Consider the following 21,830-nt stretch of genomic DNA (forward strand, 5'->3'; position numbering starts at 1 on the left):
AGGTCCCCGCCCCTTGCCCCGCCCCCGAGCCGGCTCAGGCCCCTCCCGGCCCTCCGGGAAAGCCCCCTCCCGCCCGGCCCCGGCCCCGGCCCCGGCCCCGCCACCTGCTCCCGCGGGCCGTGGCTGCGGGGTGCGGGGCGCCGGCTGGGAGTGGGCGCCCCAGGCTGCTAGGCCCCTGCCCTCACCTGCGGCCGCCTGGGCCCGCCCTACGCGCACCGGGAATGAAGGTTGGGCTGGGGAGGGCGCGGGTTACAACCCCCAAAGAACAACGCGGCCGTAGCCCCTTCCCAAAGCCGTGGCCGGGAGCCGAGGACAACAGCCCGAGGGCACCGAGACTCCCTGGCGCGGCTTCCCAGGATCTGCTGGCGCGCGGGAACCCTCAACCGGCCGCCGAGTGGGCGGGCAGATAGTGAGGCAGGCCGGCTGGAGGGGCCAGATAGGCAGCTTGGCCGGCCAGCGGCCGGCAGGGAGATGGAGAGCAGGAGCCCGCACGAGGGGCGCAGACACCCGGCCCACCGGTTCCCGGCGCCCGCAGGCCCCAGGCGCGCCGACCCACTGGCGCCTCAGACAGAAGCTCTGGTTCCGGCGCTGCCGGCACAGCCCCGCTCCCGCAGCCCCGGACCGAACCGGCGTCGGCACGCAGCTCCCCCTCCTCCAGGAGCGCCCCCCGCCCCGCGCCGCGTTCCCTCCCGCTTCAGCTCCTTGGTGACAGCGGTGACACCCAGACGCACGCACCTACCCCGACCTTTCCGACGAGACAGACATCCCTGTACGTGCACCCACACTCTTACCCCCAGATGCCCGCATGCATGCGCGATCACACACACACACACACACACACACACACACACACGCACGCTCGCCCGCCCGCTGGTCCTGGGGCTCAGCCCCGCGTAGCCACCAAACACCCAGACCGACGGCGGGACAGACAGAGGCGCGGGCGGCAGCGCCCCCTTCCCCCAGGCTCCTTACCATGCTGCAGCCCCCGGCCCAGGCTTGCCGGGTCCGCACCGCGGTGCGCCCAGGTGGCTTTCTTAAAGGGAAAGTTGCATCAGCCTCCTGAGGCTCAGTGCCGCCGCGAGTCCGCCCGCCCCGCCGCGCCGCTCGCCGCTCCTCCTGAGCTTGTTGTGTTTTGGTTTCAGGGAGGCGGGGGCCAAGAGTTTGGTGAAAGTTTGGAGAGTGGAGAAGGCTTGGGAGATCTAGCCAAGTCCCTCCCCTCTCTGAACAGCTCCCCTGGCCTCCCTGCGCCCCCCCCCCCATCTCATCCCCACCCCCGGACGACTTCTCAGGCTCCTCCTCCCAGGGAATAAAATTACAAGTTGCTCCTGCTTTCAGATGATTGATCCCCACGAACCCCTGGGAGTGGGCTCCGCAAAGGAGCCCCCTTCTCCGCCCCTGCCTTGCTGCCCTTCAGCTGGGGCCCTTGGAGGAAGCAGATGTCCCCTCCGGGCTAGGCTGGAATGGAGCCAGAACGCCTGGGGCACTTGGGGGGCTGGAGCTGGAGTTAGCCTGCCAGGCCCCCGGCCTTCTGCGCCTGCGTTCCCCCTAGAGAGAAGTCAGAGCAAATTCCATTCCCTTTGAGCAGTGCCGCTAGGGACTGTGGGCACAGCTGGGTAAGGCCTGGGTCCTACTCCTTGGAACTGGAGGGCTGGGGGTCCTTTCTCCATGGACCCTCCTTTGACCACTGGTTTGGTCAACCCTACATTGGCCATTGTGTTACAAGTGCTGCAGTCGCCAACCTGGGCCCCCTCTTCTCTCCCTGGGGAGACATACCTGGGTTCCAGTTCCAGCTAATGGAGACTTTGCCAAAGGGAGCTTTGCTGAGCCTCAGTTTCCTTCCTGCAAAATAGACAAAATACATTGCTCCAGGCTGCCCCTGAGCAGCAAGGCTTGGCAGTTGGTAGAAAGGGGCTCCCACAATTGCTTACCTTGAGAGCCACCAGCTTTCAAGGAGAAGGGCCGGTTAGTATTGGCTGTCAGGGAACAGTTGTTGCCCCCAGCATCTGCTCAGGAAGGGGACCAGTCTCTTCTCAGCACCCTGAGTCTGTCCTCACTGTTGTCTGGCCAGGAAACCAGTTTTATTTGTTCCCTGGGGATAGTCAGCCTCCAAGAAGCTGATTCACATATGCCAAACTTGCACAAGATCAATTGACAAGTGAGATTCCACTTTATTAATTTACAATCAGAGGCACTGAACAAGATAGCAGGTATCAGGCACAGATACTTCCTGCCAAGGAGTGCTCTCAGGCCACACACAGTCCATTCCACCAGGCTTCTCCAGGGCCCTACCAACTCAGAACTTATAACCTATTCACAGTAGAGACTTGATCAGATCTGGGAAGATCTGGAGACATTATTCTTGTCAGCAAGTTTATTTTCATTTTTACTCTGTCCCCAAACCTAGCAGGTACAGCATGTTTGTGATTTATATTCTCCTATGAACGGATTACAGGTGTCTTATGTGTATGTGTGGCCTCTTCCTGAGCAGTCTGTTGCTCCTGTGCCCCCCTGCTCCTGTGGACTTGAGTAGGTGGATCTGTGTTTGTGAGTGACTGTGTGTACTGCAGCAGCTCTGTGTAGTGGTGTGTGTTTGTGTGTGCAACTCTGGGGGCTGGGCTCCTGTGATCCAGGCCCCACCCCCTCGCCTGTCCTGCTAGGACATAAAGTCTGTGGCTGGTCTCTCCCTCCCTCCCTCCCTCCCCCTGGGGCTTGTCAAAAAGGGCCACCACGCAGGAAAGGCAGGATGGAGGCTGTTGAAAGATCCCCCATGGAGTGGAGTGGGGACAAGGAAGAGTGGGACAGTGGCCTCCTTTTCCCTTGAAGCAGTAGACTGGGGGTGAAGGGGCCCTGAGAAGAGGGCACTGAGGGTCAGTGGAGCTTCTGGGATCGACCTGGCCACCTCACCCTAAGGACTCCATATGAAGGGAGGGAGGCTCAGGATGCTCACAGCCAGACCCTGAGGAGGCTCTCAGAACCTGGGGCTGGTGGTGGGGTGGGGTGGGGTGAAAGAAGAGAGGGGGAGGGGTGCTCAGGGTTCAGCCCTCTGAGGCTCTATCAGGGAGAAAGAGCATTTGGGATTAATCTGGGGGCAGGGAGGCAGCCTCACACTTTAGCCCATGGGGTGAGGGAAAGAGATCTTCCCTGGGGGTGTTTGGGAAAGTTGGAGATATTGCCCACATGGGTTTTGCTAGACAGATGACATAACACAAATCATATCTGCATACATATAGAGAGATTGATAGATGTGTGTATTTTACACATCTTGATCTAGAAAGGGCTTCAGGCAGCTACACAGTGAGTTGAATCCTGAGGAAAAGCTTGTGAGAAAGATTCTGGTTTGAAAAACCGTCTCCACGAGTCAGGGACTGAAGCGACTGTTTTTTTCCAACCAGAATGAGGCCCCAAGGGAGGCAGGTTTGGGCCTAGTCCAGGTCAGAGCTGGGATGGCCTTCATCCCCTCCCGTGAGCTCCCCGCCCTGGGCCACTGGCCCACAGGTTGGGAAGGGCATGGCCAGCCTGGGCCACTGTGAGGAGAGTAGGGGGCTCAGGCCAGAGGACAGAGAGAAGGACTGATGGAGTCAGACATCTCGCTGGCTTGCTTCTTCCTGGGGCAGGGCAGTAAGAGGACAGGCAGCAGCCGGGGCCCACCCACTGTGGGCTAAGGCGTGTCTCAGGAGCATCTAGTTGCAGTGCAATTTCCTGGGAGGGCTGGGCCCAGCGTCAGATACCCTGGTGCTGACTGGTGTCACTTATCGTCATCAGCCTGCAGGAGCAAGGCCTCTGTTGAGCCACAGGGAGTGTGCTTAGGTGTATGTCTGGTGGGATTAGGGATAAGGGCAGACGTGGGCCACTTCTAGAAGGCACTGTAGGAGCTGGCAGCACTGGCCACCTTGGTGGAGGGGTGCTGAGGGACCCTGCTGAGAAGTTGGGGGAAGGTGGACATTGCTTTGAGTTACAGCCTGGCCTGACCAGGCTTGGAGCCCCAGCCTCAGGAGCTGCAGAAGCCCACCTGGGCTCTGCTCTCAGATTCTTCCTCCCTTGAACTTGGAGCCTAGTGGTCAGTGCCTGGCACCTTCCCTGCCCTGTCCCAATGCAAGGGAGCAAGCTAGGTTGGTTCCAGATCCAAGAGCTGTCTCTGGGGCTTCATGTGCCCTTCAGGCCATCCTGTTGTGCTTTCTCTGGCCCTGGTTCAGGGGGCAGCATGAGCCAATTACAGGAATCAGAGCAGGGTTCCAGGCTGGACCTCAGCAGCTGCAGGTAAAATTAGGCATACAGACTGGAAACATTGACTTTGGCCTGTCTGGGGTACAGCCCTGATGTCCAGAGCATTCAATGTCCAAATTCCTAAATACCTTAGACCTCCCAAAATCCAGAATTCCCAATGCCAAGGGTGCCAGGGCTGCCAACACTGCAGAGAACCCCAAACCCAGAGTTCCAGCACCCAGAGCCCCCTAATGCCCAGGGCACCTAATGTCTAGACCACGGATGTTCCTAACATCCAACTCTCAAAGTGCCAGTGTCCCAATTCACTGGAAAGGAATCTGGAGGGGAGGGAGCGGTGGCTCTGATGACCCAGGTCCCTTCAGTGACTGACATTGCCTTAGGAGTGGCCATCATGGAAGCTGGGGCCTGGGGTGGTGCTGGAAGCAGCTTGATGATCCCATCCTGTCCTGAGGAGGGATGGAGACTGGCAGCTTTTCCTCCAGTCCCTCCCCACCCCGGTCACATGACCTGTGTTTGCACGTCCGTCCACTTACTCACCACGTATGAATGTACATCTACACTGTGCTGGGAACTGTGCTGATTTCTAGGAACTCAGTCCTGAGAGAACAGGAGTTCCTGCTCTCCTGTATGGGATGTGCGACCATGTGCCTATGTCACCTGCCCATGTGGGGCAACACATCTCTGTCTGTGACCCATGTGTGGCCACAGGCTTGGCTGTGAGAATGAATGGCTGCTGGCGTGTGATAATGTGGATGTGAGGCCGTGAGCACAGACTGTCAGCAAGTTGACATATCTGACTGTCACAGCGGGTCTGACTCTGTCCATCCATCTGGCCATCCTTATGATCCCTCCCTGCCTCACTGCTGAGGAGATGTAAAGCCCCCTCTTCCCCAGGATCGGGCCTCCCTGTGGGGAGCAGGGGGCTGATTCAGAGCTAGAGGCTGACACCCAGAGCCGCCCTGCAGAGGGACGGGAGATTCCTCCCACTGCCCCTGCCCCCGCTGGACCCAGAGCCTCTTTAGATTGGGAGGAGTGGCTATAAGTGGAGCAGCCAACACCAAAAATAGCCATCCACCCTGGGGAGGATTCTGTGACACCACCCCGTCTTCCCAGTCCAGCCCAACCCGGCTTGCTGACCTGGAGCCTGGGTAAGGCTCCTGTCTGACTCCACTCCTCCTGTCTGAGTAACCCCTTCAGACTTGAAGGAGGGACAAAGCCATGATGTGACTACAAATGATGACATCATAGGGAGTTAGGACAGTATGGGGCGTGACACAGGGCCCCTCACGCATGGGTGGTGTATGGCAGCCCGAGTGGGTGGGGCTCCACCTGCTGGCAGCACCCCACAACTCCCAGCAGCTGAGGATGGATAAGGCTGTACTGGGGACCCTGCCTTATCAGTTTCCCCCATGTGTCTGATAAGCCTCTTACCGTGGGCTAGCTCAGGGAGCAGGCAGGGAGCAGGCTGGAAGAGGGAAAAGGGTCATTTGGGGCTGGCTGAGCTCCAGGGCAGACAGCCGGGGTCAGGGAACCCTGGCAGAGCCCCAGGAAGGGGGTGGGAGGGGTCCCTGGGAGGGCGATGGCTGCCTGCATCCTTATCCCAGGTCTTCCACTTAATAGCCAGGTAAAGTGGAACCTCGGTTTCCTCAAAATTCCTCAACAGGAAGTATCAGTGTGACCATCAATCATAGTGTTGTTGTGAGGATTAAATACGGGTGAAGTGGGCACAGAAGAGGGCCTGGTACCTAGTAGGTGCTTATCCTCCTTCCTAGGTGAGATCAGGGTCCTACCTACGAGGTACCCATTTGGCCCAGCAGCACACCTGGCTGGCCTAGACCTTGCTGGGGTTTACAGAATCTGTGCAGGCCCATCCCCAGCCCCAGCCCCACACCTTCCCAGTCTGCGCTTGCCTCCAGACTCCCCTGGAATCCTGGACCTTCTGGCAGGGTTTCTTCCGGCGCCCCCCACTGACATCTTGGAACCCTGGTGCCCTCTGGTGACAAAAGCCATACATGGCAGTTACAGCCCTATCCCTAGGGCACATCTGGCCAGACAAGGTGCTGTCCCTTGTCTGGTTATTTTATGTCTTCCTCACATCATGTTTACAAGGTAGAGATTATCTCCATTTTCTAGAACTAAGGCTCAGGCAGGTTAAATAATTTGCCCAAAGTGAAAGAACTAAAAAGTGGTAGAACCTGAACCTGAACCCAGGTTGGCTGGTCTCTACAACCTATGCTCTCACCTTGCGAACAGTATGCACACAAGGTCACATGGTGACCCAGTCGGTGTTTATGTGCCGTACTGACAATCTGAGTGCAACTATGATTGGGTGTGTGCTCATTGAAATTCTTCAACTGTGAATACAAAATCGTGTGACTTGGTTTTGAGCACAATGAGGTTGGGTGTTTGACTATGGGGACTTTTTGTGTGGCTTTAGTGTGGCCGTATGATCTTATTGTGTGAGCGTAACCATGGTTAGGCTCGTCATTTATGCCGTGTGAGATTAGCCATGGCAAAGTCTAGCTCCGTGTGTGTGTGTGTGTGTGTGTGTGAGAGAGAGAGAGAGGGAGAAAGACTGTTGTGGACGGGTGTGTGGCTAGCTAGAGAGACTGTGTGGGGGAAGGTGACCGAGGGCCCTGAGTTCCCAGCACCACTCGCTTTTGCGGTCCCAGGATTGTATCTGCTCACCATGACACACATGATGGATGGCTTCACATGCTTGATACACTCCCATGGGCCTCCCGGTTCTTAATCCTCCCCTCTCCCTGACTTTTTTTGGAGGAAGTAAAGCAAATAGTACCACAAATGGAGCTAGCTTTCATTTTTTCCATAGGATATTTGTGAGAGCATTTTATAAACCTTTGAGTGATAACTCCAAAAAAAAAATCATTTAAAAAGAAAAGTAGGGGCTTCCCTGGTGGCGCAGTGGTTGAGAGTCCGCCTGCCGATGCAGGGGACACGGGTTTGTGCCCCGGTCCGGGAGGATCCCACATGCCGCGGAGCGGCTGGGCCCGTGAGCCATGGCCGCTGAGCCTGCGCATCCGGAGCCTGTGCTCCGCAACGGGAGAGGCCACCACAGTGAGAGGCCCGCGTACCGCAAAAAAAGAAAAGAAAAGAAAAGTCAAGTAAATATGGCTATTCTAATTCTTTTTTTTTTTTTTTTTTTTTTTTTTTTTTTTTTGCGGTACGCGGGCCTCTCACTGTTGTGGCCTCCCCCGTTGCGGAGCACAGGCTCCGGATGCGCAGGCCCAGCGGCCATGGCTCACGGGCCCAGCCGCTCCGCGGCATATGGGATCCTCCCAGACCGGGGCATGAACCCGCATCCCCTGCATCGGCAGGCGGACTCTCAACCACTGCGCCACCAGGGAGGCCCTGGCTATTCTAATTCTTTAATTTGAATTCGAGTGTCAGTTCTTATTCATTCTCCGGGTGCTGTTGACAAATCCCTGGGGGTCTCCAAGACCCTTCCAGGGGATCCACAAGGCAAAAACGTTGTTCATAATACTAATAAATTGTTCTTTGCCATTTTCACTTGGTTGATCTTTGTGCTGATGATGCAAGAACATCAGTGGGTAGAATTGGTGGCACCCAAGTAGGAATCAAGGCGTGGCTCCCAACTGTACCAGCAGTCTCTGTATTTTTCTCTGCCACTATGCATGCACAGTACAAAAATAAAAAGAGAGAAAGAAAAAGGGCTGGTTTCACTGTTGATAAAGCAACAAAATTATTAATTTTATTAAATCGCAACTCTTTTTTAAAAAAAAATTTATTTATTTTTATTTTATTTTTTTATTTATTTTTGGCTGCATTGGATCTTTTTTGCTGAGTGCAGGCTTTCTCTAGTTGCAGTGAGCGGGGGCTACTCTTCTTTGTGTTGCGCGGGCTTCTCACTGAGGTGGCTTCTCTTGTTGCGGAGCATGGGCTCTAGGCGTGTGGGCTTCAGTAGTTGTGGCTCATGGACTCTAGAGCACAGGCTCAGTAGTTGTGGCACGTGGGCTCAGTAGTTGTGGCTCGCAGGCTCTAGAGTGCAGGCTCAGTAGTGCATGGGCTTAGTTGTGGTGCACGGGCTTAGTTGCTCCGCGGCATGTGGGATCTTCCCGGACAAGGGCTTGAACCCCTGTCCCCTGCACTGGCAGGCGGATTCTTAACCACTGCGCCACCAGGGAAGCCCTAAATCTCAACTCTTGAGTATGTCTTTTAAATATTTTGTGTGGCAAAGGAGAAGTATGCATACTGAAGTATGATAGATATCTCCAGGAAAAGCACTCAAAAAGATTTTGAGTTGTGAGCCAAAAGTCACTTTTCTCACTGAATGACTACTTTCACTTAAAAGAACACATGACAAGAAAAGTTATTCAGACTTGGGTATTTGGCATGATTTTCTCAAAAGTGAATGAAATGAGCCTGTCACTCCAAGGGAAGGAAACTATTAGTGTTTGTGGCCAGTGATACAATTAGAGCTTTCAAGTGAAAATTAGAATTTCGAAAACTTCCGTCTGCTACAGTGAGTTTGAAAGCCTCCCAAGTTTGATGAGATTGGTAATGACATTAATGAATGTATGGGCTTTTTTGTTTCTTGGATTTTTGTTTTGTTGGTTGGTTGGTTGGTTGCTGGTTGGTGTGTATAATGAAATGTGTCAACATTTGGAAGATCTGATAACTCAGTGAACCAATATTTTCCAAATGACCAGGGTATGATGTTACAGAATCATGCATGGATGAAAGAACCATTCAAAATGCAAGACAGACCAATGGACTTTAATATAACAGAGTATAAACAGTTCATTGATATAGTTTCAGATTCCACACTGTCACTAACCTTTAAGAAACGACACCTGTCGAGTTTTGGTGTAGTATCAACGAGGAAAGCCACAGTAAACTGAAAAGGCTATTAAACGACTTCTCTCTTTTCCAACTACATACATTGTGAGGCTGAGTTTCCTTCACATCTTTCAACCAAAACCATTTAACGCAACAGATTGAAAGCAGAAGCAGATATGAGGATCAATATGAATCAGTATGAATGTCAATAGATAAAACTCAAACAAAACTTTTGGGTCCTCAATTATTTTTAAGTGTAAAGGGTCCTGAGACCAAAAAGTTTGAGAACAGCTAAATTAGAGTTTTACTTAAAAAAAAGACAAAACTGTATTTAAAAACCTGCTAAGAAACTAGATCTTAATTGTCCCTAGAAGAAATAATAATTATGGGACATGATAGAAGTGTTAGCTAACGCTGCAATGGCGATCACATTGCAATATATAAATGTATTGAATTAATATGCGGTCCATCTTAAACTTACCCAAAGTTATATGTTAATTATATCTCAGTTTTTTAAAAGGAGACTTTTTAAATTGTTATTATTAATGTATTATACTATTGGAGAATAAGCTTATTTTACTGCTTCCATCACAATGCATATAAGCCACAGATTTTCAGCATATTCAGTGTGATTGGTGACATTTTCTCTCCCTTGTGGGATGTGCACCTTGTCACCTTCTCCCCACACAGCCTGGTCTTCCTTCATGAGAAGAAAAATTGATCCCTCAGTAGCTACTGCTTCCAGGACCAGTGACGCAGGCCAGCAGGCTGGCTAGGCTCTTTGTAATTACTGGTGCACCTGCTCATCCTGTCTCTCCTGTTTCTAAGCACACTTTTTTTTTTTGCGGTACACGGGCCTCTCACTGTTGTGGCCTCTCCCATTGCGGAGCACAGGCTCCGGACGCGCAGGTCCAGCTGCCACGGCTCACAGGCCCAGCCGCTCCGCGGCATGTGGGACACCCCCCCCGGACCAGGGCACGAACCCACGTCCCCTGTATCGGCAGGCGGACTCCCAACCACTGCGCCACCAGGGAAGCCCTCTAAGCACACTTTTTAAAAAGCCATTATTTGTTGAGTACTGTGTTAACAACTTTATATTCATTTTCTCATTTAATCCTCACAATGATTCTACAGGCTAGAAACTATGATTCTCATTTTATAGGTAAGAAACTCAACCTTGGAAAGGTTAGGACAAGGCTTTAGGAATGTAAGTGACCTTAAACCCCTTTTAATTTATACATTCAAAACGTTATTCGCCTAAAAGTTAGTACTTTCATAATTGTTCTTAGTAACAAGTTACCGCTGAAGGGAGGCACAGCACAGATCCGTACCTAAGCTTCGCCTGAGCCTCCACCTTTGGATCCTTGCCCCTGAGACCCCACTGAAGCCCATGTTATGTTGAGGGCATGTCTGAGCCCTAGTACTGATGTCTTGCCTGGATTGTTTCCAGAAGCTTTATGCACAGCCTTCACACCCCCATCTCCACCCCCACCCCCCATCCTCTCCACCGGCATCTCTCTGAGCCCTTACCTGGGGCAACATGCTTGAGCTCTTCACCTGATCTTACATACCTGAGCCCTTTGATCAGTCATCACACCAAAACCCCTCTCCTGGTGTTGAAATATGGGTGGATTCAGACTCCAGGGCCGCCCCTTTCAGGGAGCAGCAGAGGAAGTGGAAGCTGGAGGGTGAGGGCAGTGGGTAGAGACAGGGTGTGAGCTGAGAGAAGCAGGAATGGAGAGGAACCCTGGGCTCTCAGCCCCCGGCCACGGTCAGGAACGTTCCCAGACAGTGCTGACCTCTCACCCCAACCTGCTTCAGCTCAGGATCCACTGCCCCCACCGCCCCCACTTCAAGGACCAGCAGCTGCCTCTGGAGCAACTGGGGCATCACCATAGCAACCAGGCCAGGCCAGGATGGGGGTGGGGTGGGGCTGCTTTAAAGTCTTTTGTGGCTTCAAAACATAGGCCTGATCCTCTCATCTTGGTCATGTTCAGGGGCCCTGTGGATTGGGGGATCCAGGCAAGTAGGGACCATCTGCTCCCCGCCATGTCTCTCAACTCAGGGAAGGATGTTTCTCTGGTCTCAACAAGATCCTTCCCGACACAGTCCAGTGGTAAATTCAAGCTCTCTGTCCCACCCCCCCACCGCCCCAACACTCTAGATGCTGGCGAACGTCTCCTCCTGGCGTTCTGGTGGCAGAGCTGGAAGGGAGGCAGGGAGGGTCTGACCTCTTGCCTCCGCCCCCCTGGGCTGTGATGTATTAGGGATGAGATCTTGTCAATGGAGTACCTGAGGGGAGGAGTCGAGGAGTGACTGTGGGGATGAGGGCTGCTCAGGGCTTGGTGACCTAGACAGAGGCCTTGTGTGGTGATTAGCTGTCACGCTGGGTCTAAGCTCCTTACCCTCAGACTCTAGCCTCCCCCGCCCCAGGTCTAATCCAGAGGTGGGGGGAAGGGCCCTGATGGGTCTCCAGAGACATATTTAGCATAACCAGCTGTGGCCCTGGGGGGATGGGCCTCTCTCTGTCCCTGTCTCCGTGAGTCTCTGCTTCTGTGGGCTTCTCTGCCCCTCCCTGCCTCTGTGTCTCGGTTTCCCCGTCTCCGCGTGTATTTTGTGCCTTGTCTCTGTGAAGAGCTCTGCGGCCCTGACTCCGTGAATCTCTGGTTGGTGACACAGGGCATGGACACCACTAGGTAATGGGTTACACAGATCTCAGTGACAGGACTGTGGGTGACAGGAAGTCTTGGGGACACAGACTGGTAGGTGACATGAGGTCTTAGACAACACGGTCTCAGTGGCAATGCATTGTGGGCGACCCAGGTTTGGGGGACGTTGGGTTGTTTGTATTTGACACACAGATTGGGTGACCCTGAGTTGTGGCTAACACAGGATCTGGGAGACTCGACGATAGCAATGCAAAATGAATTTGGAGGCAGTAGAGTGACAGCAATGGTTCTCAACTGGGGCAATTTGCCCCTTCCGTCCCGGGACATTTGGCTGTGCCTAGAGACACTTTTGATGGTCACAAGTGAGGGAAGATATGCTACTGGCATGTAGCGTGTAGAGGCCGGGGATGCTGCTCCATATTCCACGTGCACAGGCCGGTCCCCCACAATAAAGAACCGTCAGGCCCAAATGCAGTGAACGAACTCTGAAGCCCAACTGCTCAGGTTGAAATCCCAGCTCTTGCCCTCTGCGACCTTGGGCAAATTTTCTCAGGTCTGACATGGAGTACCCAGGCAGTATCCTTCTGAGGTTATTGGGATTGCTGAGCTGACACTTGTAAAGTGTTTAGAATAGTGCCTGGCACAGAGTAGGTGCTGTTTATTGACTCAGGCCTGGAGAGAACAAGAGTAGGTTTAGATTCAGGGACTCAAACGTTCTCTCCCTTTCTCATTACAGCTTCTGCTTCAGACAGGCTTCTTCCATTTCAGGACAACACATGGCCAAAAGCAGCTCCCGTAATACTGTTACCCACCAGGGTTCTTGGCCTTCCTTAATCAACAGAAATTAAGAGGCCAGACAAGAAATTCAGGCAAGACTTTATCGGGGCCCCTGCTGCAGCAAGGGAGAGAGAAAATAAGTGACACGTTCCCTTGCTCACTCCCCGAGGGGGGAGGGAGCTGGTTCCTTATGTGGGCTGAGGGTAGGGGTGTGTCCAGGGCTCCAGATGGAGTGGTGACTTAAGTTGTTTAACCACCCCTTTGGTATTGTTGAGTGCAGGGGGCATGTGTAGTACCCTGTTTTTGCTCCTGACACCCTGCTTTTGCTCTGGGCTCTTCAGAAGTGGCAGTTGAGTTTTTGGTCTTTTTGTATCTTGTTGTCCATAATTTGCCCCAACTGCACATGCACACAGTTAGTTTTCATCCCTTATAGTTTCTTTGTATTTTGTTGCTCCAGGAGACGTTTGTCCAGGTGCAAGCACTGCAGCAAAGAGTCCCAGGTCCCAGGTCCTGGCCTGTCTCATTATGTCATGTGGGCTCATCGATTTCAGAGGAAGAGACAAGTACTTATAAATCCCAAAGAATGGCTCTGATTGGCTAAGTCTGGGTCATATGATCATCTGTGTTTTGCAGGACACCACATAAATAGATTAACTCTTCTATTCTTCATGACAACTCTTTGGAGTAGAACTTTTACTTTCCTCTTTTAACAGGTAAGGAAACTGGTGCACAGAGGTTCAGTGACTTACTGGTACCTTGCAAACCCAGGATTTGATCCAAGGCAGTCTGGTTTAAAAACATGCACTCTCCATAACCACCATCTTGAATGTTTATATTTAGATATGTCGGGTTTTATTTTAAAATGTGCAATAAAAAGCAATGTTGTATTTATTAGCAAGACGCAGTCACAGAAACGTTTTCATTACAAAAAGTTGCTCATTTTTGTTTTTCTAAGATAAAGCAGTTGTGCTAATAGCATTAAGCCATCCATTTTCTTGAGTGGGCTGATGAGACATTGGTTGTGATTTTCTTGGGGAGAGAAAACAATAAGAGCTGGTCCTGGGGTGAAGAGTGGGCTAGGAGGGAGGAAGGGACCTTGGTGGTGAGCAGGAGAACTAGGTCTAGATAGGACCTAGCCTGGTGCCGAGATGGGGCTGCCATTGTTGACAAATCCTTTACGTTTGGATGATGACCCAAGACCAGACTCAACCTTTTGACTTTTCCTGGAGCATTGACAGGGACCCAGCACAGTCGAATCAACTTTACTAAATAATACATCTGCCATCAGTCACATACATCTTAAGGGAAAGAATGCCTGGATTGTGAGAGTATCTTGCCCTGGGGCCAGGGACGAGAGACTAGGGGGCATGGATAGGGGTGCTACTTATGTCCTTATTCATATCACCTAATCATTCTTAGGTGCTTAGTATAAGAAATAGGTGGAAACATGAGTGGTTTCTGCAACAAATTGGTGTCCGGGTGGGGTTATAGTCCCCTCTAGTGGACACTTTGTGAATTAACATAATATCAGATTTTGGATGTGGCACATTAACGTAGGCTAAATCCACCCAAGGCAAGGCAAACTTTTTTACCAGGTGTTTGGCCTCCAGAGTGTTTGGAAAACAGGCCCATAAGAAACACTGTGTGTGTGTGTGTGTGTGTGTGTGTGTGTGTGTGTGTTGTGAGCTGTGTAGCTTCTCCTAACTTCACCATGCAGAAGTCAGGAAATGGTTAGAGAGACAAGATGTGGGAGTAGCTGATGGCAATATCCCAAGGATTTTATTTAAAATGTGAGAAAAGCAAAGGCTGTGGAGATAGGAACTTTTTCCCTCTCTTGATGTAGACTAAGTAAGGTGATTTAAATATGAAGGCACAGCCAGTAACTTTCCAAACAGAATTGGATGTGTGCCTGGGGGGATTCTGGATGTCAGTTAAACTGAGAAATACTCCAATTCCACTGATTCCCTTGATTAACCCCGAACAAGAAAATAAAATGTGCTGTGGTGCCACGCCATTATTAAAAAATTAAAAATTAAAAAAACCAAATAAGTAAAGGACCAAGAGATAGTATACCCACAGTAAATAAAGGGATGTTTTTGCCAGGATGGGGAAATAGAAGGGTTTGGGGGGAAGGGCATATAAGAGGAGATGAGTTAGAAGTTTCTTCCTAATGGTGAATGTTTTTGTCTTTAAATGTGTATTTAATTTTTTCTCCTTCTGAGAAGGTAACACACTCTTTGTTTCCAGCCAGAAACTGTCTTTGATATGATTGGATTTAGAGCTAGTTGGTTAAAAATTAGTATCTGGGGATTTAGAAAATATTTTGTTTGCTTGAATGGCTTCTCTTAAGCCAGTGGATGAATTGCTTTATTATGAGCCTAAATTGCTCTTGGCAAAATTGTCTTTATGTGTTTAACTGACCAAGGTATAATTTGTTTCATTTATGAACACAGTAAGATTTATCTATGAATTAGAGACATTGAAAAAGTTGATTTATTCTGACAATGATGTTAAGATTTTTTAGTTTTGTGTGTGCAAATAATCCATTAGTTTGATAAAATTTAATTGAAATCACTCATTAATGCATCATTATAACTTGAACACATCTGTGCAAACATAACGTTTTAGTCTGTTCATGTTGCTCTAACAAAATACCATACACAGGGAGGCTCAAACTTCAGACATTTATTTCTCACATTTCTGGAGGCTGAGATGTCCAAGATCAAGGTGCTGGCAGATTCAGTTCTTGGTGAGAGCCTTCTTCCTGGCTTCCTGGCTTGCAGAAAGTCACCTTTTTGCTGCGTCTGCACATGGTGGGGAGGAAGGAAGGAAGGGAGGGAGGAAGGGGGAGGGAAGGAGGGAGGGAGGGAAAGAGAGAGATGGAGAGGTTAAGCTTTTTGGTTTCTTCTCATTGAGTCACTAATCCCATTATGGGGGCCTCACCCTCATGACCTCATCTAAACCCAATTACCTCCCCCAAGCCCCACCTCATAGTGTAACAGAGAACAAACCTGACTCCATATTGGACCTATTCCTTTAGCTCTAACCTTTGTGCTCTGTTTCCTGTGCTTAGTCATGCTGGCTCTGCACCTTGGAAAGGAATGTTGCCTATAGCCTGAAATACACATAATAGCCCCTTTTCAAGGCTCTGCCTCCCAGGCTTGACTATTAAAGGTATAACAATTTTCATTCATATAGAGATAAAAAGTTGCAGATCAGAATAACATTTGTCTTGTTGGAGATTTACAGGAATATGGTGACCAGACCTAGAGTGGACAGCTACAAGAACAAAGGATTATCACATTCCCTCTGGGGTCTGGCCAGTACCAAGAAGTATGCAACAACCAGCCACATCCCCTACTTTTTTTAGTATAAAAGAAGCCTGAATTCTAACTGTGGTGAGGTGGTTCTTTGGGACACCTGTCATGTGGCGAGCAGTATGAGTTTGGACGCGGTAACAATAATATCATCATATTGGGGGTTAGGGCTTTGACATATGAATTTTGGGGGACACAAACATTCAGTCTGTATAATAACTATCCAGTAAAGATGGCTCCCAGTCACTACCTTCTCTGTCCTCCCCAAAGCAACAACTAATCTGACTTCTAGTCGTTTTGCCTGTTTTTGAATGTTATATAGTTAGAATTATACAGTATATGCTCTTTTTTTTTTTTTTTTTTTTTTTTTTTTGCCACACCTTGCAGCTTGTAGGATCTTAGTTCCCCAACCAGGGATAGGATCTGGGCTGCCGGCAGTGGAAACACAGAGTCCTAACCAGTGGACTGCCAGGGAATTCCCAGTATACACTCTTTTTGTATTTGTGAGATTCATCCATGTTGTTATGTGTAGTAGCAGCTTATTCGTTTTGATTGCTGTATTAGTATCCCATTGCATGAATACACAACAATTTATCCATTCTAGTTTGTCAGTTTTTGACTATTATAAATAATACAAATATTTTGGTGCACATACCTAGGATTGGGATTGCTGTCTCCCAGCATATGCATATATTCAACTTTAGGAGATATCATCAAATGATTTTATAAAGTGGTTGTACCAATTACACTCCTACCAATAATGTGTGAGAGTTCAGCCATGGTAAAAGTATTTACCCCACAGAAATTGGCAACTTCTACAAATCAGGGTTTCTTTCTCAGTGAGCCAGTTGTTAAATAGTTATCAGCACACCACTGCCAATACCCATTGTCACAAAAACTTCATATGCTTTTTTTTTGGCTGTGTTGGGTCTTAGTTGTGGCATGAGAGAACTTTTTTTTGTTGCGGCGTGCGGGCTTCTCTCTAGTTGTGGCATGCGGGTCTTCTCTTCTCTAGTTGTGGCTCGCAGGCTCCAGAGCACGTGGACTCTGTAGTTGTGGCACACGGGCTCTCTCATTGAGGCGTGTGAGCCCAGTAGTTGTAGCTCTCGGGCTTAGTAGTTGTGGTGCATGGGCTTAGTCGTCCCGCTGCATGTGGGATCTTAGCTCCCCGACCAGGGATCGAACCTGCGTCCCCTGTGTTGGAAGGCAGATTCTTTACCACTGGACCAGCAGGGAAGTCCCTTCACATGTTTTTCAATTCTTGGTATTGTCAGTCTTTTTCTCCACCAAAAAGAAATAATAAAATAATTTTTTGTTCAAAATTTTAATTGAATATATTTTTAACTCTAACATAAGACAAAATTCAGAGATATTATTTTTATTTTATTAAGACCAAAACTAACACAACATTGTAAATCAACTATACTCCAATAAAAGTTTTTTTAAAAGATCAAATATACAAGCAGTCAGACATCTTTTACTTTCTACACACAAACACCTCTCAAATTTAAAAACGATCACCTTATTTTTTAGTCCTTTCAAAATCATATATCTTAATGTCAAGGATGAGGAAAAACCAGGACAAACTTACATTGTTTGTGAAACTGTTAACTGGTACGAGGGCTTTGGAAAACTCCCACAGTATTTCCTAAAACTAAATATTCATATACTCCCGACCAGCAATTCTACTCCTGGGTATATACCCAATAGAAATGAGTGCTTCTGTCCACCAGAAGGCATGGATGAGTGTATTCATAGCCACATTCTTCATGATAACCCACTCTGGAAACAACCAAAATGTCCATCAGCAGTAGAAAGGATAAATACATTGTAATGTGTCCATACAATGGAATATTGTGCAGCAATAGAAAAGGAACACAGTATGGACAGTATAGCCACAGGGGTGAGCCTCACATAATTTTGACCAAAAACTGGCACAACTAATCAACACTGGTAGAGGCCAGGTAGACGTCACCCATGGGAGTGGTACTAATTTGCAGGAGACAAGAGAGACTCTTCTGGAAGTCTGGACTTATTCTATTCCTTTTTTTTTTTTTTTTTTTTTTGCGGTACGCGGGCCTCTCACTGCTGTGGCCTCTCCCCTTGAGGAGCACAGGCTCCGGACGTGCAGGCTCAGCGGCCATGGCTCACGGGCCCAGCCGCTCCGCGGCATGTGGGATCTTCCCGGACCGGGGCACGAACCCGTGTCCCCTGCATCGGCAGGCGGACTCTCAACCACTGCGCCACCAGGGAAGCCCCGGGACTTATTCTATTCTTGATCTGGGTGGAGATTACATGGGGTATATGTATTTAAAATTGATTTGTACACATTACTGTATCTAAATTATATGCCAATAAAATGGGAAACATCGTATAGCTGCCTGTTATTAAGAGTGATGTTACTGAGTCAGATCCTTATGCCAGGTGCAGCCTAAGTCTTATGCTATATTTAGCTGATATTGCCGTGTAGCATGAAAATACCGTTTTTCATAAGCATGTTGTAAGATAGGGGAGAATCAAGATGCTTCTTCTGTAATAGTTGGGAGTGCTCTTCATTTTGGCTGTTCCAGAAATCATTAATCATAAGATTTGGCAGCTGCCATCTGACTTTTTTTTAATTAAAAAAATTTTTTTAGAAGTCATTTGGCTGTATTCTCTTTGCTTATGGGGTTTAGACACAGCTTGAGCATAATAATACTCTGCTTTTAATGTGCAGCTTTCTTTTCTTCAGCCATAGATTCAGGGGGAGTGAATTTGTGAAGTATGTCAAAATCCACCAGCAAAAGAAAACCAGGAACACACCTGTAGTTAATCAAAGCTAGGTGTATTTGGCTTGCTGCAAATACACCCCAAGGAAAATGCTCCCCAAGGGAACCTGGGGGTCATCTCAGTTAGGGAGACTTGGGTTTGGGCTTTTGCTGAGAAGGGATTAGGGAAGCAATCCTGCATTGGATACTGTTAGGAAGCAGGAACTGTTGATGCGATTCTGAAAGATCAGCCTTTGGGGTGGGATAGGGGGCCACACAGATCAGGGGGTAAAAAGGTGGGAAGTGGACCAAAAGGGAAAATGCTGCCCATGTATCCTCTCCAAAATAACTATTAGAGAAAGTCCTTCAGCCAAATAAAAAAATGAATGAAAAAAGTTAGCTGAAATACAAGGAAGGCATAATATGCTGAACACAGACAGCATCAAGCCAACAAAACCAGTAAAATTTATGGTTAAATGTAATTCTTGATCTTGTGATTGTGGAAAGATTCTTAAATAAATGATCATAGAAAGACATATGCTCCTCATAAGAATTAATGCAGAAAGTACTAAAAAGCTGCTAATTGTATGTACAGAAACATTGACCAAGAACTTTCAGATAATTAAATATGAAAATAGATTGACAGTTAATGCGATTTTTAAGAGAAAGTATGTTAACTAGGTATTTTTAGGAAGAAATTTGTGTTGTTTAAAAGTCAAGAACTGTTATATACTGGCAGAAAAACAGACATGATAGATCAATAGAACAGGATAGAGAGCTCAGAAATAAACCCATGCACTTATGGTCAATTAATCTATGACAAAGGAGGAAAGAATACACAATGGAGAAAAGACAGTCTCTTTAATAAGTGGTGCTGGGAACTGGACAGCTACATTTAAAACAATGAAATTTGAACATTCTTTAACACCATATACAAGAATAAACTCAAAGTGCTCTAAAAATCCAAATGTAATACAGGATACCGTAAAACTCCTAGAGGAAAACATAGGCAGAACACTTCTTTGACATAAATTGCAGCGATATATTATTTTGATCCACCTCCTAAAGTAAAGGAAATAAAAACAAAAATAAACAAATGGGACCTAATGAAACTTAAAAGCTTTTGCATAGCAAAGGAAACCATTGACAAAATGAAGACAACCTACTGAATGTAAGAAAATATTTGCAAATTATTTGATCGATAAGGGATTAATATTCAATACACATAAACAGCTCATAAAACACAACATCAGAAAAACAAACAACCAGATTAAAAAGTGGGCAGAAGACCTGAATAGACATTTTTCCAAAAGGAAATGCAGATGGCCAACAGGCACATGAAAAGATGCTCAACATCACTAAACCTCAGGGAAATGCAAATCAAAACCACAATGAGATATCACCTCATATCTGTCAGAATGGCTATCATCAAAAAGTATACAGATAACAAATGTTGGCAAGGATGTGGATAAAAGGGAACACTTGTACACAGTTGGTGGTAATGTAAATTGGTGCAGTCACTGTGGAACACAGTATGGAGGTTCCAGCAATTCCACTCCTGGGTATATATCTGAAAAAAACAGAAACACTAACTTGAAAAGGTACATGCACCCCAGTGTTCATAGCAGCATTATTTACAGTTGCCAAGATATGGAAGCAATGTAAGTGTCCATCAACAGAAGAATGGATAAAGAAGATGCGGTATACACACCACATCTCAGCCATAAAAAAGAATGAAATTTTGCCATTTGCAGCAACATGGATAGACCTGGAAGGCATTATACTAAGTGAAATACAACAGAGAAGGACAAATACTGTATGATATCACTTATGTGTGGGATCTAAAAAATACAACAAACTAGTGAATATAACAGAAAAGAAGCAGACTCACAGATATAGAGAACAAACTACTGGTTACCAGTGGGGAGGGAGAGGCAACACCGGGGTAGGGGAATAAGGCTACAAGGATGTATTGTACAACATGGGGAATATAGTCTATATTTTGTAATAACTGTAAATGGAGTGTAACCTTTAAAATTATATAAAAAATAAAAATTAAAAAAGTCAAGAAGCCTCTTAGATAGCCTCATCCACCAGAGGGCAGACAGCAGAAGCAAGAACTACAATCCTGCAGCCTGTGAAACAAAAACCACATTCACAGAAAGATAGACAAGATGAAAAGGCAGAGGGCTATGTACCAGATGAAGGAACAAGATAAAACCCCAGAAAAACAACTAAATGAAGTGGAGATAGGCAACCTTCCAGAAAAAGAATTCAAAATAATGATAGTGAAGATGATCCAGGACCTCAGAAAAAGAATGGAGGCAAAGATCGAGAAGATGCAAAAAATGTTTAACAAAGACCTAGAAGAATTAAAGAACAAACAAAGGGATGAACAATACAATAACTGAAATGAAAACTACACTAGAATGAATCAATAACAGAATAACTGAGGCAGAAGAACGGATAAGTGACCTGGAGACAGAATGGTGGAATTCACTGCTGCAGAACAGAATAAAGAAAAAAGAATGAAAAAAAATGAAGACAGCCTAAGAGACCTCTGGGACAACATTAAATGAAACAACATTCACATTATAGTGGTCCCAGAAGGAGAAGAGAGAGAGAAAGGACCTGAGAAAATATTTGAAGAGATTATAGTTGAAAACTTCCCTAACATGGGAGAGGAAATAGCCACCCAAGTCCAGGAAGCGCAGAGAGTCCCATACAGGATAAACCCAAGGAGAAACATGCCAAGACACATACTAATCAAATTGGCAAAAATTAAAGACAAAGAAAAATTATTGAAAGCAGCAAGGGAAAAATGACAAATAACATACAAGGGAACTCCCATAAGGTTAACAGCTGATTTCTCAGCAGAAACGCTACAAACCAGAAGGGAGTGGCATGATATACTTAAAGTGATGAAAGGGAAGAACCTACAACCAAGATTACTCTACCCAGCAAGGATCTCATTCAGATTCGATGGAGAAATAAAAAGCTTTACAGACAAGCAAAAGCTAAGAGAATTCAGCACCACCAAACCAGTTGTACAACTGATGCAAAAGGAATTTCTCTAAGTAGGAAACACAAGAGAAGAAAAGGACCTACAAAACCAAACCCAAAACAATTAAGAAAATGGTCATAGGAACATACATATCGATAACTACCTTAAACGTGAGTGGATTAAATGTTCCAACCAAAAGACACAGGCTTGCTGAATGGATACAAAAACAAGACCCATCTATATGCTGTCTACAAGAGACCCACTTCAGACC

At 47.7% G+C, this 21,830-nt stretch overlaps 1 protein-coding gene across 2 annotated transcripts in view; it reads right to left on the bottom strand.

Annotated features, from left to right (window-relative positions):
* SLC6A9 (solute carrier family 6 member 9) overlaps positions 1 to 1,213 on the bottom strand; it is a 31,798-nt gene extending 30,585 nt beyond the window's left edge. Inside the window, exon 1 of one of the 2 annotated variants that reach the window (XM_082613630.1) lies at positions 973 to 1,213. The gene's annotated coding sequence lies outside the window, so the exon portion shown is untranslated. The remainder of the gene's footprint in view (positions 1 to 972) is intronic. The other variant, XM_082613629.1, reaches the window with a different exon arrangement.
* Between the last annotated feature and the right edge of the window lie 20,617 nt (positions 1,214 to 21,830).

The sequence above is a fragment of the Mesoplodon mirus genome (assembly GCF_964341445.2).
Source record: "Mesoplodon mirus genome assembly, chromosome: 3".
Taxonomy (NCBI): Eukaryota; Metazoa; Chordata; class Mammalia; order Artiodactyla; family Ziphiidae; genus Mesoplodon; species Mesoplodon mirus.